Source organism: Peromyscus eremicus, chromosome 23 (genome assembly GCF_949786415.1).
Source record: "Peromyscus eremicus chromosome 23, PerEre_H2_v1, whole genome shotgun sequence".
Taxonomy (NCBI): Eukaryota; Metazoa; Chordata; class Mammalia; order Rodentia; family Cricetidae; genus Peromyscus; species Peromyscus eremicus.
Genome location: NC_081438.1, coordinates 41582204 through 41608142, shown reverse-complemented (window position 1 = coordinate 41608142; position 25939 = coordinate 41582204). Strand labels below are relative to the sequence as shown.

Here is a 25939-nt window from a genome sequence, read left to right as displayed (position 1 = left end):
ATTTTCCCACCCGAAATCTTTGTAATCCATATTCTCCACAGCACTTGCTGAAATGTGACATTCATTAGATCTCTGACACTGTGACACTAAAAACTTGTGTAAAAGTGTGTTTGTTAAAAAATGCAATTGTGCTTAAAACCAGCTAAAAACCTACATCTAAAAACTTGATACTTTAATAATTTGCAAACACATCATCTTAGTTTGTTTTTATATGACAAATGTAATTTAGATATAATGAATTCAATGAGTTGATATATTCAGTGTTTATTAATTCTCTGCCATGAAGTTCACAAAAATGTTTTCTCTAAATAAATTTTTGTCAAGAGGTAAAATCTGTAGAGTTTTCTAAATGGAAATGAAAAGATGTACACAAAGCCAGAAAATAGAGTTAATCGTAAGTCAGAAGTTTTATGAAAGATAAAAAATCAAGATCATATATGAAACTGCTGTATTCATTAAAATTCCTTGGGCCAAAATTCAGTACACTTGTATACAATTAGAATGTAATTCTAATTGTTTGGAATAAAGGTGACAGAAGATATCACATAGTTCAACCTTTTATACAGAGAAAAGGAAAATCCATGCTAGAACTCGCATTGGGGAACCTTAAAATGGACTACAAAAAGAGCCTGTCTTAGTCAGGGAGTAATCTGTCTCTCAATTGCTTGAATTACAAAAGACTTTCAAAAGATCAATGAAACCTCCTGTCAAAGCTTGGCTCATGGGATTGCAGGCTATGAGAACAGATGAGATCAATCTGAGTGCAATAGAAGTGGGAAAGTAGGTCATGCACTTACTTACACCTCCTTGAAATATAGGCTATGTCAACTAATGAAATCTGAGAGAAATTATTTCCTGATGGACTGGATCACAGGAAGCACTGGGGATGCTTGGTTATCACAAGCAGAGGTCTCCCACACACTGGAAGATGATGAAGGAAGGATGGGGTTTTCCTGATAAAATATATATGAGAGAAGCAGTGCTTTACGGGCAATTCACTGGGCATGATAGAGCACTGGGCTGTGCTTACAGAAGAGGTCAAACATAAAATGGCTGATTCACCAGGGACTTCAGGACGGGTGTTTGCCATTAGCACCTTTGCAGAGCTCCATGAGAGAAGGTGAACTTGTAGAAACAACTAACATTTTAAGGAAAGGGTGAAGTGTTGTGTAACAGTTTTCCTTTTTATGACATGAAATACTTTTCTATTATTTTTGAGATTATAATTACATTATTTTCTCCTCTCTTTCGTCCTTCAAACCCTCCCTATACTCTTCCTTGCTCTATTTCTAATTAATGACCTCTATTTTCATTAATTGTTGCTACATGCATATACATAATATACATATATATGTGCATGAAGATATATATATATATAGTTATATAGTTATATATAGTTATATTTCCTAAATTTAAACCAATCATTCTGTATAGCTAGCATATATGTTTTCAGGAACGACCATTTGATATTGAGTATCCAACTGGTGTGCTCTTCCCTGGGCAGGACTACTTCCTTAAGTCTCAGAAAGTTCTATGGAAAAAGAGAAGAGGTTCATAATATCCAGCAATTAAACCATGTCTTGGAAAGCTGAAACTTACAGGATTAACAAGGCCCTTCCACTTCCAAGGTTAAATGGGTGATAACTAAGGAGAACTGAAGAAATGAGACCCTCTGTCCCATTCAGCTGCAAACAAGTCATGCAGACACATTCAGAGTTCTAGTCTTCATGAGTCACCCATTCTAATGTGAGCCTTTGTGATGCCACACATTAGAGTTATTCATATTCCTATAAGCAATCTCATACCTATACTCCTGTATTAATCTCAATAAACTCATTCATTTGAGGGAATAGGAATCACAGTCTTCCCTGGGAGGCAGACAGATAAAGAAAGGGGAACTGATAAGTAATACAAATGGCCAACTTCCAGCTTTCTTTTTATTTTCTGTACTGAGACAGAGGCTTAGTAGGCTTTGTCTTCCACCAGCAGGCTGCCTCTTCTGGCTGTCTGGTTCAGGACAGATAGGTGTGTTCAGTCAGTCCTGAACATGGTCACCTGAAGCTGCAGGTGATCACAGTTCTTGTGAGTGAGCAATGGTTATGTCATGTCCAAGGGACAGCATGTCACAGCAGTTCCCTCATGCTCAGTCAGGACATGCAGGACCCACTTCCAGAATGTTTCCTATGCCCAGGGAAGTGGTTGATCTACAGGTCCCATTTAGGAATGAGCATTCACGATCATTTCAACATTTTGAAGTTATAAGGCTGTGCATTTGCTGCTGCATACCACAGAAAGAGAACCTCTGGCCAAGACTGAGAGCTGAAGAGATCTATGTGTAAAACAAAAATATTTACAAAGCAGTTGCTATTACACTACGTAACAATAGTAGCATCATCTAAAGGGCTATGACCTGTCAAGCCAGTGTCTTTTGACCAGGTACACAGTACCAGGTATTTCCTTCCTATAGTGCAGGCCTCACGAGATCAGAAGGAAGCTAATTAAACAGTAACTCCCATGTCACTATTACACCAGTGATTTTTCTCATATTCTGTAAGCTACCACTTAAATTATATTTTCTTATGCTGAAATGAGAAGTCTTAATTTCATGAGATCCTATTTGTTGATTTTTGGTCTCATTTACTATTGGACAGGAGTTCTATTCAGAAAATCCTTACCTGTGCTTAGAAGTGGGAGTATTTTCTCTACTGTGTCCTTTGGCATTTTCAGGGTATCTGGTCTATGGCACATTTGGTGCAGAGCTTGTGTATGGTAGAAGATAGAGAGCAGAGTTTCATTTTCTGCATGCTGAAAACAATTTTTCACAATCAGCATATCTGAGACAATATCTCAAATGCCAACAAATATATGAAATACAAATATGGGTGCAAAGTTAAACTAGGTACTCACAAGCACATTCTCCTTACCAAATGGACCACTTTGAGGTAACCAGCCACACAGTAATACGAGGTCAAGCTCTGACCACTAAGAATAATGCATGGCAACCATTTCAATTAGAATAAATTTTCAGCAGGACTTATAGCCTGGCTCAAATACTATAGATTCTGTGGTCATTTTCTTGGGCCCCCAGACCCATTTGTCACATTAGTAAAATAATTAGATTACCCCATAATTCCAGCTTTAAGTGTCTTTAAAATGATTACATTTTTCACCAAATCTAATTTTTTAAATGCTGCAAAGGAGGTGGAAAAAGAACAAATATGCTATGTTCATTGTAAAATAAAACATTCCCGGTACTGTGGATGCTATAATGATGGTTATGAATGAAAATTTAACACAGACATGCCCGCTGTGTCACTCCTGGGTGTGACTACTTATCGAAATGAACTACACTGAATCACTACATATGTAAGGGTGAGTTTGTGTGTAATTTTTTATCACTGCACTACCTGCAACAGATGATTCAGGGAATGAGCTCAGATAACCACCATTATATGAATGACTGAAGACCACGCAATATGCATAAATAATGCAAGATAATTCAAAATAAAAATTATAGAAAAAAGTTGCATAATTCTCAAGAAAATTGTTCCAACTATGTATCATCAAGTTTAGAAATAGACAATTCTCCAAAAACAATTAACATGTGTCTTCTCTCATAAATGGAATCTAGAAAAATAGGAAAAGGGGTTAAAACAGAGGGGAGAAACAGAGGTAAAAAAGAGGATGTGTGAGGGGAAATATTTTAAATGGAGGGAGTATAACTGGGAAACAAGGTGGTGTACAGAAACAAATGACTTATTTTATATAATTAAAATGTACAGAATAATAAGATTAATCTTAGAAGTAACAAAACAGAAAAAAAATTACTTATTTGCACAAGGGCTCATATATTTTTATACAACTAAACATAATGACTACATTTTTACTGTCTTCCAAACTTCTCTTAAGGTTTTTGAATGATGGGGCTAGAGTTGGCCTAACAGAAAAACGCACACTGTACTCTTTCAAAGGACTTGAGTTCAGTTCCCATCACCCACCATAGTGACCCATAATCAAACACCAATATCTCTAGTTCCAGGGAATCTGGAGCCTCTCTCTTCTCGTCTCTGTGGGAACTGCACTCATGTGTACATACCTACATGTCTAAACACATATGTGCAATTTTCAAATCCTTGTTTCATAATTTCTCTGTTTAGTTTTATGGACCCAGGGAGGCAGAGAGGCTTGCACCCACACAGTACATGATGTCAGTTCATTCTCATACTCTCAGTTGTAAGAATAAAGGATTGTGACCAAACGGAATCTAAGTACTATAAGGTCATTCTGGAACCCAGAACCATAAAAAGATGATACCAGGGAAATATAAAATAATTGGATCATGTAAGAAACCTGAGTTGTACAGAGTTGATGCAAATAAATCTGCATAAAATTTAAACTTTATAAGCATTTCATTAGTTTTTCACTAGTTTTAGTCACTGAAAGGTACAGTGTGCCTAAATTCTATCACCATATTGTCATTCATCATGTGTATTTAATTAAGAGAGGTTTACAAAAGTCTTGAATTCCACCATAACAAAAGACAGAAATTTTGGCACAAATAATCTGTGAAATATAAACTACTATTTGGCTCAGCTGATATAACACACAATGGATGAGATCCAGAGGTCTGGCAGCTTTTTGGCATATTTAGCAAGGAAGGAGCTCTGAGTTTAGTAGCTCTCGGGCCTTCAGTGCCTGAAAAGCAGCTATTAATATTTTTTAAAGATGTCTAAATAACAAGCTAGGTGAGGGGATAAATAGAATGATAAACTGAATCCAAAACCAGACACAAAAGACATATTGGACAGAAACAGTAAATTTAAAACAATCAAGATAGAAGACTCAAACTAACCATGTAATTGCATTAAACATAAAGGTCTAGATGGGAGAAATCACCAGACTAGATAAATAACCACAAAGGATTTCACTCTGTGATGAATAGAAAACAAATGTATGGGCAGAGTGTCACGAGTAAGGAGGCAGGAAAAGGCAGAATTCTTAAAAACGCCCTACTGCCCATGTTACTACCAAAGTAAACTGCTGAACAGTAAGTTTCACTAGGGAAAAGAATAACACAAATAGTATAATATACATGTGTATGGTGAAAAGGGATCAATTTTTCAGGCAGACAGAACACTACACTTGAAAAGTATTTAACTACGAATCCTCCAACCTGGATGAGAAAGTGGATGGAAACTGACAAATCCACAATTAAAGTTGGAGATGGGAGTCGGCAGAACAAAAGGAGGGAAAGTCTAACAGCTTCACTTGCAAATGTTCGTTGTGTAATGGGATGTTGGTCAGGTTCAAGGCCCCTGGCTTCGGTACACCATCAATACTAGACCTTCATGATACACAGCAGCTCCCAATGCCACTAAGATGATGGAGAGGTGGGAAAGACGCGGGCTGGGGGAGCAAAGTGCTTTACTGTTTCCTCCTTTTTTATTATTGTTTATTTTTATCTTATTTTTATTCCTTTTTTGCTTTCCTTTGTGGCGGGGCTCTACAAGAGGTAGGGGCAGATATGGAGGGGCTGGGAGAGGAGTGGGATTGGGGTGTATGGTATGAAATTCCCAAAGAATCAATAAAAAATATAATGCATAGGCAAAAAATCAACTTTCACTTTCTACCATTTGTTTATATGAACTAAACAATAAGAAGTTGTCAAATGAATGAGGTTTTAGACTTTTAAAAAACATGAACATATTGAATAATTCAGTGCAATTTTGACATAGGGACAGAAGTTCCTATATAACAAGGCTTCAAGATGTTGTATTTGGAATAGAAAATTCCATTTAACTCCTGATATATCCACATGATAAGATTTGGTAATAAAAAAAATTTAAATTATAACCAAATTAAGTTATTTTACTGTAAAAAGAGAAAAGAAAGAATGAAAAGCAGAGAAAGTCATTAAGGACAAGGAGAACATGAACACTGCTGTCAATCTATTTCATCTGACAGACATTTACAGAACACCTCCTCAAATGACAGCTTAAGACAGCATTTCCAGTACACACAAGTCATTTTTCAACATACTCCACATTGCAAGCTACTAAACAGGTTTAAATAAACATAAAAAACCTGATATAAAGTGATGTGTGCAATCTGACCACAGGGAAATTAAAATACAAGTTAATAACAGAATAGTATCTTGATAATCCCCAATAAATGAAAATTAAACATTTCATTCTTAAAATAATAAATAGATTAAAAGAGGAAGTCACAGTGAAAATAAAAGTATTGAAGTGGAAGTAAAACATAACAAAATTTCTGGAATAAGCTAAACCATGATTAGAAAAAACTAAAACATTAAATGATTTTATATAAAAGTGAATACGTTTGGATTTTGTTTGTATGTTCTACAGTAAGATCTCACTCTGTAGCATAGCCCAGTGTATCCAGAGCTACGTGTGTAACCCACACTGTTCTCAAACTCATGGAATCCCGTTTCCCAAAGGCGTGGATTATAGATATGAAATACTTAACACCTGACTTAAGTAGATTTGTAATCTGTGACATAAATTTTATATAAATACTAAAAAGAAAGTGAATAAGAAGCCCTTAGTCAATTTTTAAAATTCAATCAATTGACAAATAAGCATGACAAGAGGTAAGAAAAAGACGTATATCTCTACAACACTGATAAATCTCTAGGCACACTAGCAAAGAAAAATGAGATTATTAAAATTACTCACATAAGGAATGAGAAAGGGGATACTGCAGATCCCACAGGTACTAAGATGAAGTAAAGGAATACGAAAAACGTTAAGCCTATAATAATCCGGATGAAAGCCTATAATTCTTTCAGAACTGCATCCTGCCATCCTGGATCTTCACTGCGGGCACCGCGGCCTCATGAGAACTGGGCTGTGAGGAGTCTCCAGGCTCTGAGAAGACTCCCTCACTAGACCTGGTCTGAGAGGAGGCTGCTGTCAAGAAGGCAGGTTTGTCTTCACCTCAGCCTCCCCAGAACCGGGGCTGTGAGGAAGTCCAGACTCTGAGGAGACCCTGAGCCTGGCCACCCTGGCCTGGGACTGCCCTCACCAGATGAACTGCACAGACCTCCTCCACAATGGCTCAGCAGCTCCTCAGCATTTCCTTAACGTCCTCAAGTCTGAGCATGCTCAATGTCCCAGGCAGGAAGACCAAGGTGGAATGAGGGAGGTTCAGAGTCTCTGCCCGGATGCTCATTGGGCCGGAGTGCTTCAGGGGCGGGCTTAAGTCTCACATGCCATTCATGATTGGATGGGTTGCAAGTGGCTCTATTTGTAGGCTAGCATTTTCTGGTGGGATGTGGCTTTGGCGGGAAAGGTCTGCAGTGTCTCAAAGGGACAGATATTGTGGAGCCTCTCAACACTGGGGTCTGCACATCGCAGACTTCCAGCTCAGCACAGGACAAGTGGGTGCTCAGGCCTCCGTGGTGCTCATAAGTTACAGCGGGAGGCCTTGTGGCCAGAGCGGCACACCTACCATCCCATAGTTCTTGCTCTGTCTCACCTTGCCTCATCTTACTGACCTAGCCTCACATCCCCTTACCTTAACAGAAAACCCATTTGGCCCTCTGGGAGGCCACCAGATAGCGCTGCTTTATTGCAAAGAGGAGAAAATTAAAATGACAACCAGAGAGTCACTTTCTCAAAATCACACAGCTGCTTATATGGGACAGGGACCCTAGTCGAGTCAATTCCACAGACAGCTAGATTAGAGTTGACTTCTATTCCGCAGAACTGGCTGTGTTTAGTCCCAGTGAGGAAGCTGTACCTAATAATGTTGATTTTGTATCAGGTCATCAGCTTGGCTTTCGTGTGATTCAGCACGGACAGGGAGCTTTCATTAGCGGGACTGCACCCTTATCATTCACCTGCTCACGTGGTTTGGTAAGCATTGGGCATGTAAAATGACTTAGTAGCTCTTGGCTGAGAAACAACAAAAGTATATGTTTGAGTGATTTTATGATTTTTAAGATAAGAACTGTCATGCAGAAGGGAAAGGAGGAAAACAGTTTGAGTCCAGGAAAACAGATTTTATTTTAGTCTTACAGTGAGGCTTTTCAAGTTGTGGCTCCTCTGTCTTCCATCAGGGTCACTGTTGGTCCTGAAGGTTGTAATAATGATAATCTGAGCTGGTTACTGGCGCTGGTGACTGTGAGGAAAGATCATGGCCACGACAAACCCCAGTATCAGTATCAGAGCTTTATTAGGAGGAAGAGGGCTGGGCTGTGTCCGGTTCTTTAAGGTGCAGGTGAACTTACAGAGTTACTCCACACATGCTAGATTGCATGACCACGCCAGGCATACGTAATCACCAGTGCACACTGATGACTTGAGACACAAGACCACAGACCCCTTGCGTAGCTCCTGAACTGCGCATGTGCGGTCATGCAGCTGGAGCATGGCAAAATCCCAAAAAAAGTGTTGTTGAATTGGTTGCCAAGACAGAGACATGATTTGGGGCTGGGATAATTTTGAAAGGAGGCAGCAAGTTCCACCTTCATCAAAGTATCTATCTAGAGCTTTCTTCATGCAAGCTTCCACTCAATATCAGTAGGACCCTATGAAAGACACAAGTGTGAGGTTTGAGACGGGAAACTGGAAAGTAGACCTATGTTTCATTTTAAGCTCTGCAGATGCTTCTAGAGATGGCAACCTGGCAGTAGCTATATAAACTCCAATTACATATACCTTATAAATGCAAGTACGTAGATCTGACCATCCAGTTTGAGAAATACATTTTATTTGGTATGGTAGTGCATATTTCCAAAGCTACCAACTTGGGAAGCTGAGGCAGGAGGATCATGAATTTGAGACTGGTCTTAGTGTGAGTGCCCTTCAGCTTTAAAAAATATAAAATCATTAAACTCAACATAAATGGTATTTTTCAATTTGTTAATAAAATGAGAATGCATATATTAAAGAGATAAGTGTAATTTTCTTATTTCTATTTATAATTTAATGTAATATTGAATGAGGTACTATTATCAATTGAATGCTGTAAATCTATATCATTATCAAAGTTAAGTTATGGGACACTGAAAGAATTGTTCCTCAAAAGAATTTACTATCCAATCTATTTCTGAGTTCATAATACTACATTCCAAATTCAGGATGTTGCTCATTGGAACACCAGGTTTTGTGTTTTCTCTTCTGGATTGCCTATTTGCTATGGCCTTGTATTTTTTTCACTATTGGAATTACAATAGACACTACTACTGAAAGGGAAAAATCAGAAGCCCTCTTGAGAGACGCTCTCACTCCCCTCCTCTAAAGGTATTTGCTGTCCAGCAGTGTTAGAGCCGACTGGAGATTGAACTTATGGGAAAATAGGACTGAAACAATAAATCTGAATGTATATATCCTGGGCTCAGCAAAAACAGGACATAGGGAGTAAAATTTATGTCTCTGTAGATACCCTTCATCCTGTTAGCCATTAGTAACCTCATAGTTACCTTATAGTTCAGCCAGTAACTTCAAAGAACTACCTCACCTCTAGCCCCTTTGTCCAATCCCAAGATATATAACCCTCTGCACATAAACTTTTCCTATATAAACCCCTTAAAGTGAGTGCTCAGGGCTGCCCTCCTCTACCTGCTGTGTTGAGTGTTGGACACAGACCAAGCCCGGACTTGCTTTGCTGTTAATAAACCCCTGTGTGCTTGCATTGGATATCGGCTCTGTGGTGGTCTTGCTCAGGGATCTTGTGACACAGGCACAACATTTGGGGGTTTATCCTAGATCCTCCACTACCCGAGACCCTGATCTGAGGGATTCCTAACTGGCTGGTAAGTTTCTGTGTGTCTTTGTTTGTCCTTGTCTTTGTGTGACTCTGTAAGTTCATTTTCTGAGGCATACTAGATCTGTGAAATGGTCCAGCAATGGTCAATGCCGGTGGCAGCCAGTGGATGCACTGGAACCAGGATCACAGGATTCCAGAAGAAATTCTGGACCCTGTTAATGGGACTGTGGTATCCCTGAGGTCTGTTTAACTGAGGACAGAGAGCCTCTAGTCTGGAAGGTTTTTGGTGTGGCTGAGCCTAGATGGTCGCTCCCTCCAGAGCACATCAGGCTGTCATTGTTCTTGGAACTTTGTTGGTTGTCTCTTGGGGCAAAGTTTTTTGTGTGCCCTTGGTCTTGTGTTCATTGTTCTCATTGTTGACTTGACTGAGATGGATGCCATGGGACAGTCTCCCTCTTTCTCCCTAGACTTTCACCTAGCATACTGGAAGGATGTGTGAGCCACTGCTCACAATAGAATGACTGATTCATGGAGGGAAGTTTGTCAACTTTTGTGGTGCAGAATGGGCCTCTTAGAATGTTTACTTGGCCTCCCGAGGCAACCTTTGATGCTGGCCAAGGAAGAGCTCCCCATGGTTCCCACAAACCCTGCCCTAGGGGGAGGAGGTAGCTGTGAAGGTACATAGAGGCAGAGAGGAGAAACTCCTGATCCTGGTTAGATTGCCCTTCCCATAAGAGCTACTGTTCCCCTTGATCAAGGTGGGAATCAACCTTTTCACCACTGGCCCTTTGGCACTTATATCTATGTAAATGTTACCTGTTTCTGTCTAATAGCTTCCCTTATTGCTATCAGGCCCAAAGCACTGGCAGGTGAGGGAAGCTCACCTGGGAAGGTCTGAGACTGGGTCCTCCCTGAGAAAGCAGGGAGGTGAGTTCTCAGAGCGGGGAGACCTGGCAGGAGAGGCCTTGAGTGGGCAGATGCCTCCCTCACAGGAGCTTGGAACATACTCAGGGCCAGGATGGGCAGGGCTGGTATTAGCCTGCAGGAGAGGCTCCTGTGGCTCTCACAGAGGGTGGAAATGCCCTCTGACTATAGGCAGGCAGAGGTGAGGGAGCTAGGGGCGGTTGGGAGTTTACTGCCTGCACACTCTGAATCTAAATTCCCCTCCCTTCCTTCCTAAGCCAAGTTCTTCATTGGCTTCCCATCATAACCCCTCTCTGTTCTGGTAATACATAGAAAAATGTTAAAGATACATTATGTTTTAAAAAATTATGATTTTGCTTACATACATACACACACACACACACACACACACTCAAAAAAAAAAACAACCAATAAACAAAAAACAATGACAAGACGACACCCAGACTCAACACCTGCTGCCAGGGATCCAGCCCAGAATGGACATATGAGACACTGACAAGATAAGCTCAGTCTTTCCCAAAGTTGCTCCTCCACAGGGAGAACTTTCATGTTATGGGCCCAGCAGTCAAGACTGGTGCTGTCCTGACACCTGTCCTGCCAAGGCTATGAAGACTAAGGATGCCTTGGGATGCTAAGGAGCCTGGGATGATGGTGGTCTGGGCAATGGATAGTCTCTGCCATTCTTTAATAGATTTGGAAGTCTGTACTCAGGTAAAATTTATCCTTCTCAGATCTCTGATGGCATTGACGATTGGGTAGCTATAACTTTGTCAGTTTAGCAACATCAAGCAACCAGAGTCTTCCACAGGGTTGCAGCCACTTTATTAATTTGTTGAACAATGAATAAATAATTAAAGCTACTAGGTCTCCTGAAAAAAAAAGAAAGAGACAAACATGTTTGTATTACAAGCTTCATATTAAGGGACAAACAGGTTTTAAACATAATTATAAATGGCTGTTGTTATAAAAGATACTACAAAATTTCTTTCCTTTACCATACTGTCATTGCATTAGATGATTAATGCATTGCATTAATAGAATTCTGATAAGATAATAGAGCAATGACTGCTTACTGTTTGGATTATGAGCTCAAGATTTTGGATTTCTTTTGGTTATCTTCTGAATGTAGACTTACAGATGGATACCTGTTACCTGCTTTTTCTATAATATGTATTTCACTACTGATTGATAACACTAATATATTTACTAAGGCTGTGGGCCTAAAAATTCCAAATAAGTTAACTTTTGTCTCTAGTCTACATCTGTGTCAGTGGGTTTCCATTTGGCTGGCAGACAGATCCAGGCATCAGCTACTGACTTCAACCTGTGACACATGGACTTGCTGAAAGTTGATATGGACCAATCCAGCCAATATAAATGCTGTTTCTTCAGCTGGTCAGTGAACCAGATGCTTCTAAATCCCCTCCTTGCTTTTGACTAACATTCTGTCTTTCTAAGGCCCTGAAAATAATGTCCCATCAGCAGCAGGAAGTAATTACAGAAACGAAAGCATCTCCCTTATTCCCTTCTGGAATGTTAGATCAAAAAAAAATTCTTGTCGTAGGGAACCTGAAATAAAATAATAACTGGTCCCTATTGTCATTTCCAAGTTTCTTTAGGATAAGGAACTCTGTCAGCCATCACAGGGCTTTTGGCCCTTCTGCTTCTGCTAATTGCTGTTGGCTCTTATGTCACTGAAGCCTTAACTAAATAATAATTCCTATTGGGATGCCACTAAACTGATGATGCTAGAATCCCTCACCTTGCTTTCTGAGGTCATATTACAGAATAGGCTAGGGCTAGACCTCCAATTCTTACAACAATGGGGACTATGTGAAGCCCTGGGAGAGAAATGGTGTGTTTATATAGATCACTCCAGGCTGGTTAAAGACTCTATGGCCAAAGTAAGAAAAGGCCTCAACAAGTGAAAGAGGGACAGGGAAGCTGGCCAGGGATGGTTCGAATCTTGGTATAACAGTTCCCTGTAGCTAACAACTCTAATCTCCACTCTTTTGGGACCCCTACTGCTACTAGCCCTCATATTAACCTTTGGGCCTTACCTCGTAAACAAGCTGATGCAATTCATCAGAAAAGGTTTGGAGACCACCCAAATAATGGTACAAAGGACTCAAACTCAATATGAGATCCTCGACCAAGATATAAAAATGGGCCATTCAACTTAGGGTACATATCTGCAAACTAGGTATTGACAACCCATGATTGGGTGTCCTCAAGCTACCAGGAGAGGAGGGAATTTAAGGGAAAAATCAGTAGCCCTCTTGAGAGATGCTCCCTCCCCATCCTCTAAAGGTATTTGCTGACCAGCAATTTTAGAACTGGCCAGAAGTTGAACTCATGGGAAGATAAGGCTGGAACAATAAATCTATATATCCTGAACTTGGTAAAACTAGATATGGGGAGTAATGGACTCAACTGACCAGAAATTGAGCTCTTGTGAAAATAGGACTGGAACAATAAATCTGAATGTATATATCCTGGGCTCAGCAAAAGCAGGACATAGGGAGTAAAAAATTTTTGTCTCTGTAGCTACCCTGCATCCTGTTAGCCATCAGTAACCTCATGCTTATAGTTCAGCCAGTAACTTCAAAGAACTACCTCACCCCTAGCCCTCTCATCCAATCCCAAGATATGGAACTCTCTGCACATGAATCTTTCTTATAGAAACTCCTTGAAGTGAGTGCTCGGGGTCATCCTCCTCTACTCACTGTGTTAAGTGTTGGCCACAGACACAGCCCGGACTTGTTTTGTTATTAACAAAACCCTGTGTGCTTTCATCAGATATTGGCTCTGTGGTGGTCTTACTCGGGGCCACAACACACTGAATCAAATTTTCACATAGGTGGATTTAAAAGGCAATCTGACATGTTAGCCCATGCCTCTGCTCCCAACTCTTAGATCTGGTTCCTGTTGATTGTGTGATGAGAAGGAGCTGGTATTTAAGGAAAACAATCAACAAATGACTAGACAGTTGTTAAATTAAAATTTTTTAAAAAAATTGATATTTTGGTAAATGAATTCCATCCAGGGTTGGTGGCGCATGTCTTTACTTTAATCCCAGCACTCAGGAGACAGAGACAGGAGGATCTCTGTGAGTTTGAGTCCAGTGTGGTTTATATAACATGTTCCTGGCCAGCCAGGACTACATAATAAAACCATGACTCAAAAATAAATGAGTAAATAAATAAAATATTAAATGTAAAATATTAACAATTTGGAAAACCATCTCTCACCGGAATTTTAGCAGTTTCCTGGTACTTAACTACATTTCTGAGGAAGGTGGTAATAGGAGCTCTCTACATCACCCACGCATGGAGAGTCATTTCTCACACTCACCCACTCATGTGTAGCAGTGGACCTGACAGCTATGAATGTCAGCGTTCTTGAAGATAGCATACAATTGACACTAATGAGACACCACTTATATAGGCTTGAATCAGATCTCCCCCCCCCCCTCTCTCTTTTGGTTTTTCAAGACAGGGTTTCTCTGTGTAGCTTTGTGCCTTTCCTGGATCTCTCTCTGTACTCCAGGCTGGCCTTGAACTCACAAAGATCCGCCTGCCTCTGCCTCCCAAGTGCTGGGATTAAAGGCATGTGCCACCACTGCCCAGCTGAATCAGACTTCTTGAAGTTACCTCCTTCCAACATCAGTTGGTCATTTATTATTGGTCTTATCTTTGGCTAGAACTTCAAGTGTTTGTTTTGGCATAGTCTAATTGTATATTTTAAGCATAAAATAAAGGCAGTTAAATCCTGAAAAATACAAGACAGGATTTCTCTGTATAGCACTGACTGTCCTGTAACTCACGATGTAGACCAGACTGGCCTTTAATTCACATCCTCTTGCCTTAGTTTCCCCAGTAGCTAGGGTGACATTGTGTGCTGCTAGTCAGGTGTGCCTGTATGTATTGAACCAAGTATTTTATTTGGGAGGCCTGGGGATAGAACCCAGGACCTCAAACATGCCAGGCAAGTTCCCCACCACTGAGCTGCACCTTGGCCTCAAGTGATCCATATTCTACGAAAAAATGGCTCCTTGTAATGTGGGGAAAGACCAAAAAACTGAAGCTTGTGTCTTGTCTGTCTTGAGCATGCCCATGGTGCTTGTGAGAACTGTTGCTACTGTTTTGAATTGTAAATAATTTTGAAACTAGAAGTCCATAAAGGGGTCAAGGCCCAAAGGTTGAGAACTGCTTCTTGAATTCCAGCAAAGTACTGTGTCCCTGAGCTTTACCCAATGCCTTATTCCAGCATAGACTACGGTTAGTGTGAGTTCTTTCTGTTGTCTTTCCTCCCCAGAATCTGCATGCAGTGGGTAACATTAACATTTTGAAATTGGTCTTGTTATTGCCACTGAAATATGAATGTAAGTTAAATTGACTTTTGCCAAATGAGAACAATATCAAATAAGGTACTTTAGGAAATATCTTGTGCTATGCACAGTGTTATAATAAGGTAAGAATAGCTGTGTCAAAGTAATGAGCAAATCTATCACCTAAAATTGGTATCTAAATCCTTTGCTGAATTCAAAGAATAGTTTTAGTCCTTTTCTGACCTGTCTCCATGATGTAGTTGAACCATTACTCTTTAGACATGATCTCACCATGTAGCCCAGGCTGACCTCAAATTTGCACAAAAATCCATATTAAAAGTTTAAAGGGTTTTATCTAAATGTCATATTTCTTCCAGGGACTGGGATTGTAGCATACATGAGGCCCTGGGTTCAATCCTCAGCACCCACATAAACTTGCTACCTTCTACATGCCTGTAATCTCCTACCTCAGACTCCCAAACCGTGATAATTAGGTGCGAGGCATCAAGCCCAGGGAACTATAACTCCTGCTGTTCTAACGTATGTAACTTGTTCCATACATGATTCATGTTAAGTTGTAGTGAGGTCACACATGGACATTTCTTTCACTGTAATTATTCACCCAGCGTGTCTCTAGTGACCACCAACCAGGAAAACCCGTTCAGTCTCATTTTCTTCTGCTCATGGTGTCTCCCAGCTTACATGCTTTATTCAATTAATCAGTTCATTCATTCAGGTCCATTGTGGGCACTGAAATCTACAAAAAACTACAGGTTCTGTAGATTAAGAAACGGACATCAGCACCTAGTGAAACTTGTAGCTTTGTTAACCTTTGGATCTCCAGCTTTCAAAGGACCAGCCTCACAAAACCTCCTCACTGACTCTTTCAGGGTCTGCTTCATTCACAGCTAAGCCTCTTACTGCACTGGCGTGGAAATGACATGGGGACAGTATCCTTACCAACATCCTTTTATCTTTGTTGCATTTGTAATTAGCTTACAAAGACTGGATGGTAAAAAGGCTTCTTCGGACATCTTTAGTTTTTGTTAACTCACCCTTGCACAGTTTACCCTCCCCACCCCACTCTCCCCTACCAGCCTGCCGCCAGCCCCACTTATGCCTTCAGCCTGGAGTGTTCTCCCCCATTCTTTCATGCACGCTGTGTTCTACTATCCCTTCTGATTGTATTTTTTACTTTGGCCGCAAGATGTAGGTTTTCTTAGAGCTTTTTCACATTTCCTTCATTCTAGTTAAGTCTTTTCTGAATGCGTCACTTCCCCATCCATGTTTGAACCTTTCCACTCTGAGCATTCCTCCTCTCTACCTTGATTTTTTACCTGTATTTTACTAAATCCACTTGCCCTCATGAGTCCATCCCCAATGGCCTGTCTCTAATTACCTGGTTTCCACATGTACTCCAAAAACACACAAAAGAAAATATTCAAAGCCAGGATACCTCTGTGAGAGACAGTAGAGTGTTTGTCTTAGTGAGGCAGGGTCTCTTGTACTCCTGGCTGGCCTTTTACTCACTGTGTAGCAAGGATGACCTAGAACTTCTGATCCTTCAGCCTTTGCCTCCCATGTCCTTCAATTACAGGCAGGCAGCACCATGCCCTATTTGTGTGAGTCCTGAGGATGGCGCCCAGGACCATGTGCATGCTGGGTAAACAACCGACCCATTGACCTACATCCCTAGACTAGGGAAGAAACATACAATAGGAAGAAAAATACATTTGAACACTAAGTTTATCATGTGTATTTTTTTGAGGCTGGTCTTTACTATGATGCCCAGGATAATCTCAAAGCCCTGCGTTCAAGGGTTACACCTGCCTGGGCCTCCTGAGTAAATGACACTGTGGGTGTGCACCTCCACGTGAAAAGTGTCTCTTGAGCAGATTCTTGGCATGGCTCCTCTGCACATCCATCTCCGTGAGCACTCATGGAAAATGCTTCTGTGTATAGAAAAGAGTGAATGAATGGGGCCCCTGCTGGAAAGGTGGCCACAACTTCCCACTGACCTGTGAAGCTAATCTAGAACCTTCATTTACCTGAAACTTCCTCCAGGAGCTGACGATGTTTGACCACATGTGCTATGCTGTTCCATGCACACCTCAGCTTCATTTTCATTTAGTGGGTTTTTATATTTAGCATAGAACTGAGCTGCTCTGACATTTTCATGTTGTGTTTTCATTTATGCTCTCACTACCCTTCCACCCCATTCAATAGACCTTCCCTCTCTCCACCCCAAACAGATTGACTTTTTGCGTTCATCTCATATACACCATTATCCTTTTTGCCTCCCTCCTCCCATTAGGTCCCCTCCTCCCATCTCATAGTCACCTTTCTAGATATGCGCGTGTGTGTGTGTGTGTGTGTGTGTGTGTGTGTGTGTGTGTGTGTGCATGCAACCCCTAGATGGCACACTTTATCACAGCCTTCCACTGTCTACCTCTCTGTGGTCACTTAATCCTTTACATGACAGATAATATGTAATTTACTGTCTCTTGAAACTATGAGAAAAAAGGGAGTTCACAAAGATTTTAGTTACCAGTTTCAACTAGTCGTGACAGGCTAAAGCTAGAGGTTATCTTCCTGATACCTGAGTCAATTCACAATATAGTGGTAAACAGATCTAATACACACCTACTTTGTAACTAAGCAGTCTGATGCTAAGATGGAAAGAAAATCACAAACAGTCTTGATCTTAACTCCCAGCACAATCTCTTCATAACACATTTAATCTATGATACAATTTCAGAAATGAACACACAGATGATAAGTTCTTCTTTCACAACCTACTTCCTGTTATGCCCATGTCATGAGCCCCTCAGAGACCACCAGGAGTCCGAGTTCATATGCAAAAGCAAAGAACCTTAATGCAAGATCCAGCTTGGGCTCTTCATCCATTCCGACACAGTGGTTGGATCAGGGAGAGCATCGAGCTCAGTTGACGCAGAGTTTTTAAGGAGTAAAGGATGGGGTTAGGGGAATTCTGGATTCAGATGGGAGTTGAACTCCTGATTGGGCAGGAGTGAGGTAACAGAAGTTTTGTCAAACAGTGGTTGGTACTGGCTGCAAGGAAATTGGCAATCTATATACAAATTATATAAGCTATCCTTAATGTTCTAGAGCACTTAGTACTTGTTTGCTCAGTTCTGACTGGTCTCCTGCAGGGTACAGTTTGTGGCTTTTCCTGGTTATTGTAATGGTGAGACCTAGTTCTAATATTGTTAGTTTGCAGCCTGTCATGGCTGCACTAATGTTGTTAAGCCTCTTCACTTCTCTATAAAGAAGGCAACATTCAGAGGTTCCCTAGCCTAGCAGCACTAACAGACTTTCAAAGCAGCAGCAAAGGTCTGGAGGAGTTGCATGTGTTCACAAGGGAAGCTGTCAGGAGGTGTTTAGGAAGGCATTTAGGAATCAGAATACAGATGCTTTAGCATCAAAGGAGCGTTGGAAGGAAGTTGACAGCTCTAGTGTCTGTCTGGCTCTTCAGCTTGCTACCCCAAGATTGAACTACCAGCTCCTCCCCAGCCTCCCCTCTGCTTGGCAAAATAAAACTCTTTGGATAGAAGGTGTTGACTTATAATATGGTGTTTTTCTTTCCCTTATTTAGTTTCTACTTGTAACCACAAACTGAACTGTGCAATCTAGCTCAACTTCATGAGGAAATTACAAACCCAAAGAAGAGCATCAGGACTCAAGGACTGTAAGATATCAACAGCAGAAGGATGGGTGCCACAGAAGGATGGGCGCCACAGATGGATGGGTGCCCTCGGAGCTGCAGATGGGAGGGTCTGGTGTTTAAGGTGTATGTCAGTCGGAACTGTCACAGCTGTCCCATAGTTGGCAGTGGTGAGCTTCTTGTTGAACTTGCTCTTCTTGGAGCCAAGGTGCTCATGGCTTCAACAATGCTCATGTCTTCTTTAGCATTCCCAAGGACCATGTGTTTGCCATGAAAACACTGAGTCTCTGCAGTGCAGATGAAAACTGGAAATTGTTTGTCTTGGTTCATCATTTGCCATGGACAAAATACCAGGACCTGAACGTTCAGGGTGATGTTCTCATCCTTAAATTTCACCCCATACATAAATGGACTTAATATGAGTGACTATGGCACATAATGTCACCACCCAGACATAGGAATCCTGGAATAATTCAGTGAAAGGAGGAACACTCGTAACCAAATACTTCCTTTCAAATGCTCAGAGCAGCAAAGTTTTCTTCTACCTTGGGAACTTTGCAAATAGCTAGAAGAAAACTCAGCTGAAGGGTTCCTATCTATACCGAGGTTGAAGACCACTGTGGACTTGATCATAAAGCTGGTGGCCACAGGGCATAGCGCAATCTGCAAATGCTCTTTAAAAAAAGTTAACAGAGAGGCATCATCTACCAACTGATGGAAACTGATGCAAACTCACAGCCAAATACTAGGAGGAGTTCCGTGAATCCTGCAGACGAGGAGGAGAAAGGATTGTAGGAGCCAGAGGGGTCAAGGACACCACAGAAGACTCACAGAATCAACTAACCTGGGATCATAGGAACTCAGAGAGACTAAACCAACTACCAGGGAGCCTGCCTGGGACTGACTTAGACACTCTGCATTTAAGTTACAGTTGTGTAGCTTGGTCCTCTTGTGGGACTCCTCACAATGGCAACAGGGGCTGTCTCTGACTCTTTTCCAGGATTTTGGGACCCTACTCCTCATACTGGGTTGCCTTGTCCAGCCTTTATACATGGGAGGTAATTAGTCATACTGAAACTTGATAATCGATGTTTTGTTGATATTCACAGGACCTGCCCTTTCCTAAACAGAAATGGAGGAGGAGTGGAATGGGGGTGGGAATGGGCGGGGCATAGGGAAGGGACTGGAAGGAGAGGAGGGATGGGAAACTGCAATTGGGGTGTAAAATAAACAAATAAATAAATTTATTGATTGATTGGTTTTTCAAGACAGGGTTTGTCTGTGTAGCTTTTGGAGCCTGTCTTGGAACTCACTTTGTAGACCAGACTGGTCTCAAAATCACAGAGATTCACATGCCTCTGCCTTCCTAGTGCTGGAATTAAAGGCCTGCACCACAACTGCCTGGCTATAAATTTAATTTTTTTAAAGATATTTTTATATTATTGTGTGAGTCTCTTTCTCCCTCTCCCCAGTGTGTGTGTGTGTGTGTGTGTGTGTGTGAACACAAGTGTGGAAGCAGAGGACAACTTTGGGGAGTGGGCTCTGGGGATCTACCATGTGGGCTCTGAGTCTCTAACTCAGGGCATCAGGCTGAGTGGCAAGTGCCTTTACATACTGAGCCATCTCACAGGACAACAACTTCTTAACTTAAGGCATGGTTTCCAGGCCCCTCTCCAAATATAGTCTTAGAAATTGGGGGAGGGGACACACAGTTCAGTCCATACCATATTGTCACCAGTTCCTGAGCACAGTTCTCTGGTCAAGTTGCATAAAAATACTAATGGCAAAAAAAAATGCTTTTGTGTCTTTTACATATAACCCCCTTTAAGACTAAAGGCTAATCCATTATTTTTAAAATGAAAAGTTGGACTAGCTGAGTGGATCCCACTGATAGTAGCTTTTGCTATAAGAGCTTCAAGCCAAGTTGCTGGTTGAAGGCCTGTGCGCCAGGGTGGGGAAGTAGTCAGGTGGTGGAGCACTCGTCTAATAGTCAGAGCTGCTGGGCCTGCCTTCCTCAGAGCTTGCTCCATGCCTCCTTTTTCTGTGTTGCTTTTGCTTTGCAACCTTTTAACAAACCACAGGAGCCAAACCTAATACCTGCCTGGTCCTCTGACTAGAATAGTATACCTCTGGAGGTGGTTCCCAGGACCCAGCAGCAGTCACGGGGGACTTCTGGATGTTGGTAGTGCCTTCTTTTTCAGTCTGGATACTCTTTATCCAGTATGTGTCCAGCTTGAGGAAACTCAACGTGTGCACTTGTAACCAGACCATTTTTCTGTAAACACACCATATTTCAATGAAAAGTTTAAATCACCCAAGAGTGGTGGCAGACTCCTGTAATATCAGCATATAGAGGCTGAAGCAGGGCTGCTAAGTCGAAAGCCTATCAAGGCAACTTAGCACGACAGTTTTTTATTATTAAATTATTAAAAAATAATTAAAAGTTTAAAGGGTGGGAGTTGCTGGAAAGACGGCTCAGCAGGCAGGGCACCTGCTATGAGTTGGAATCCCCAGAAGCCGCTTGAAAGCCAGAGGAAGGTGTGAGTTCCTCACAGGACAATGAGGCACAGGTGGACCACACGGGCAGACAGCAGGATCGAATCCAGTCCAGCTGTGGATCTCAACGTATCCAATTAGTTCTTGTTTTCCCGGGCTATCCCACGTGCATTCAGTCCTCAAGTCCCTGCCCATCAAGTTTCTTGCTCACAGGATGCGGGTTTTAAAGGGAGCTGGCCACAGAGCACTCACGTGTTGCACAGTGCCAGACGGCTTCTTTTTAAATCCCCGTGGCCAATCAGCAACACGCAGGCCTTTGAAAGATTTTCAGTGCCTTGTTTGAATTCCAGGGGGACCAGAGCAAATTAGGAGCATGGATGCAGCAGACAAAGCTGGAAAGCTGGCTTGAGCACCAGCCGACTTCCGGGAAGCCAGGGTCCAGGGAGATGCAGTTCCCAGTGCCCCAGTGGCCGCCCCACTGTTGAAGGAGATTCCGGAGGTCTTAGTGGACCCACTCAGCAGGCGCCAGTATGTAAGGGGCCGCTTTCTGAGTAAAGGAGGCTTTGTCAAATGTTTCAAGATCTCAGACCCAGACACAAAGGAGTTGTTCGCAGCCAAGATCGTGCCTAAGTCTTTTCTCATGCCCTCCCAGAAGGAGAAGCTATCCACAGAGATTTCCATTCACCACAGCCTCGCACATCAACACGTCGTAGGCTTCCACAGTGTTTTCAAGAACAGCAAATTTATGTTTGTGATTTTGGAGCTCTGTCAGGAGAGAGTGAGTGTTTCTGCTGCGGGGCTGGGGTGCCCACTCCAGGAATTTGCTGGCAAAGGGGTACTGATGCCTTGGAGTAGCCTAGAGGAGTGCTTGGGTTTTAAACAATTATGGAAAGGCTTCTAATGAAGGTGCTGAGTGGGGTTGAGAAAAGACTCTGGGTAAGGGCACAAGTTAACAGGAGAGGGTCCTGTGAATGGTAATGACCAGTGTATGGGCAGAATCATCAGGAGTCTGCCAAGATCTCCCTTTAATCCCAAGAGCTTAGTACTGGTCCCATCCAGCTGGCCACCCTTTTCCTTGGGCTTCAGTAACTTCTTCCTTCTTCCTCAGTCCTTCCCGGAGCTGCACAAGAGGAGGAAAGCCCTCTTTTGTTATAAAGTTATAAAGTTATGAGAAAAGACCTCCTTTGTCAGAAGTTATGACTGAAATGGACTTAACAGATATCTACAGAACATTCCACCCTAACACAAAAGAATATACCTTCTTCTCAGCACCCCATGGATCCTTCTTTGAAACTGACCACATGCTGGATCACAAAGCAAATCTCGACACATACAAAAACAAAACAAAACAAACAAAAAAAAAAAAAACTGGAATAACCTCCTGTATTTTACCAGACCACCATGGCTTAAAGTTAGATTTCAACAAGAATAAAATTTACAGAAAGCCTACAATCTCATGGAAACTGAATAATGCCCAAATGAATCACCAATGGGTCAAGGAAGAAATGAAGAAAGAAATTAAAGATTTTCTAGAAGTCAATGAAAATGAATGTACAACATACCCAAACCTATGGGACACTATGAAAGCAGTGCTAAGAGGAAAATTCATAGCACTAAATGTCCACGTACAGAAGATGGAGAAATCTCATACTAGTGATTTAACAACACACTTAAAAGCTCTAGAACAAAAAGAAGCAAACTCACCCAGGAGGAATAGATGCCAGGAAATAATCAAATTAAGGGCTGAAATCAATAAAATAGAAACAAAGAGAACAATATAAAGAATCAATGAAATAAAGAGCTGGTTCTTTGAAAAAAAATCAACAAGATAGACAAGCCCTTATCCAAATTAACCAAAAGGGAGAGACAGAGCATTCAAAATAACAAAATCAGAAATGAAAAGGGAGACATAACAACAGACAATGAGGAAATCCAGAGAATCATCAGTTCATACTTCAAAAACCTGTGCTCCACAAAACTGGAGAATCTAAAAGAAATGGACAATTACTGAATAAGTACCACATACCAAAGTTAAATCAAGACCAGGTAAACTATTTAAAGAGACCAATAACCCCTAAGAAAATAGAAGCAGTCATTAAAAGTCTCCCCCAAAAATCCCAGGACCAGATGGTTTCAGTGCAGAATTCTACCAGATTTTCAAAGAAGAGCTAATCCCAATACTCTTCAAATTGTTCCATACAACATAAGCAGAAGGAACATTACCAAACTCTTTTTATGAGGCTACAGTTACCCTGATACCCAAACCACACAAAGTTGCAACAAAGAAAGAGAATTACAGACCAATCTCCCTCATGAACATTGATGCAAAAATACTCAATAAAATACTGGCAAACTGAATCCAAGAACACATAAAAAAATATCCACCATGACCAACTAGGCTTCATCCCAGGGATACAAGGATAGTTCAACAAACAAAAATCTGTCAATGTAATATGCCATATAAACAAACTGAAAGAAAAAAACCCATATGTTCATCTCATTAGATGCTGAAAAAGCCTTTGACAAAATCAAACACCCCTTCATGATAAAGGTTCTAGAGAGATCAGGAATACAAGGAACATACCTAAATATAATAAAGGTAAGTTACAGCAAGCCGACAGCCAACATCAAATTAAATGGAGGTAAACTCAAAGTGATTCCACTAAAATCAGGAAGAAGACAAGGCTGTCCACTCTCGCCATATTTATTCAATATAGTACATGAAGTTCTAGTTAGAGCAAGAAGACAACAAAAGGAGATCAAGGGGATACAAACTAAAAGGAAGAAGTCAAACTTTCCCTATTTGCAGACAATATGATAGTATACATAAGTGGCCCCAAAAATTTTACCAGGGAACGCCTACATCTGATAAACCCCTTTAGTAATGTGGCAGGATACAAGATTAACTCAAAAAAATCAGTAGCCCTCCTATATACAAATGATAAATCGGCTGAGAAATAAATCAGAGAAACATCACCCTTTACAATAGCCACAAATAATACAAAATTCCTTGAGGTAACTCTAAGCAAGTGAAAGACCTGTATGATAAGAACATTATGTCTCTGAAGAAAGAAATCAAAGCAGATATCAGAAAATGGAAAGATCTCCCAGGCTCATGGATAGGTAGAATTAACATACTAAAAATGGTAATCTTACTGAAAGCAATCTATAGATTCAATGCAATCCCCATCAAAATCCCAACACAATTCTTCACAGACTTGGAAATAACAATACTTAACTTCATATGGAAAAACAAAAAACCAGGGCTGGAGAGATGGTTTAGAGGTTAAGAGCACTGGCTGTTCTTCCAGAGGTCCTGAGTTCAATTCCCAGCAACCACATGATGGTTTATAACCATCTGTAATGAAACCTGGTGTCCTCTTCTGGCCTGCAGGGATATATTCAGGCAGAACAGTGTATGCATAATAAATAAATAAATAAATAAATAAATAAATAAATAAATAAATAAATATAAAAAGAAAAACAAAAAACTCAGGATAGCTAAAAGAATCCTGTCTAATAAAGCAACCTCTAGAGGCATCACGATCCCTGACCTCAAAATCTACAATACACCTACAGTAATAAAAAACAGCTTGTTACTGGCATGAAAACTGACATGTGGACCAATGGAATGGAATTGAAGATCCTGACATTAATCCACATGCCTATGAACACCTGATTTTTGACAAAAAGCCAAAACTGTGCCATGGAAAAAAGAAAGCATCTTCAACAAATGGTGCTGGCATAACTGGATGTCAACATGTAGAAGATTGCAAATAGATCCATATCTGTCACCATGCACAAAACTCAAGTCCAAGTGGATCAAAGACTTCAACATAAATCCAGTTACTCTGAACCTGATAGAAGAGAAAGTAGGAAGTAGTCTTGAATGCATTGGCACCAGAGATCACTTCCTAAATATAACACCAGTAGCACAGACACTGAGAACAACAATTAATAAATGGGACCTCCTGAAACTGAGAAGCTTCTATAATGCAAAGGAAACAGCCAATAAGACAAAGCAACAGCCTAAAATGGGAAAAGATCTTCACCAACCCCACATCTGACAGAGGGATGATCTCCAAAATATACAAAGAATTCAAAAAGCTAGACATCAAAATACCAAACAATCCAATTAAAAAATGGGCTACAGAGCTTAACAGAAAATTCTCAACAGAAGAATCTCAAATGACCGAAAGACATTTAAGGAATTGCTCAATATCCTTAGTCAGCAGGGAGATGCAAATTAAAATGATTCTGAAATACCATCTTACACCTGTCAAAATGGCTATGATCAAAAAACACTGAAAACAGCTTATGTTGGAGAGAATGAGGAGCAAGGGGAACTCTCCTACACTGTTGGTGGAAAGCAAACTGATACTGCCACTTTGGAAATCAGTATGGCTGTTTCTCAGAAAATTGGGAGTCAATCTATCTCAGGACCCAGCTATACAACTCTTCGGCATATACGCAAGGAATGCTCAATCTTACCACAAGGACACGTGCTCAACTATGTTCATAGCAGCATTATTCCTATTAGACAGAACCTGGAATCAACCTAGATGGCCCTCAACTGAAGAATGGATAAAGAAAATGTGGTACAGATACACAATGGAATATTACTCAGTTAAAAAAAATGACATGGAATGTACAGGCAAAAGAATGGAACTAGAAAATATTATTCTGAGTGAGGTAACCCAGACTCAGAAAGACAAACATAGTATGCACTCACTTATAAGCAGATATTAGATATAAAGTAAAGGATAACC

The 25939-nt window shown here is 40.9% G+C and overlaps 1 protein-coding gene and 1 long non-coding RNA gene across 2 annotated transcripts in view; one reads left to right on the top strand and one right to left on the bottom strand.

Annotated features, from left to right (window-relative positions):
• Positions 1 to 7059, bottom strand: part of LOC131897952 (vomeronasal type-2 receptor 116-like) — a 93360-nt gene extending 86301 nt beyond the window's left edge. The window contains exons 1-2 of the mRNA XM_059248980.1: positions 6699 to 7059; positions 2676 to 2805 (exon numbers count right to left, since the gene is read on the bottom strand). The gene's annotated coding sequence lies outside the window, so the exon portion shown is untranslated. The remainder of the gene's footprint in view (positions 1 to 2675; positions 2806 to 6698) is intronic.
• Positions 7060 to 10343: 3284 nt separating this feature from the next.
• LOC131898345 (uncharacterized) lies at positions 10344 to 12063 on the top strand. Its single transcript, XR_009375904.1, has 2 exons — positions 10344 to 10493; positions 11915 to 12063. It is a non-coding gene; the product is annotated as an uncharacterized LOC131898345 (long non-coding RNA).
• The last annotated feature ends 13876 nt before the right edge of the window (positions 12064 to 25939 follow it).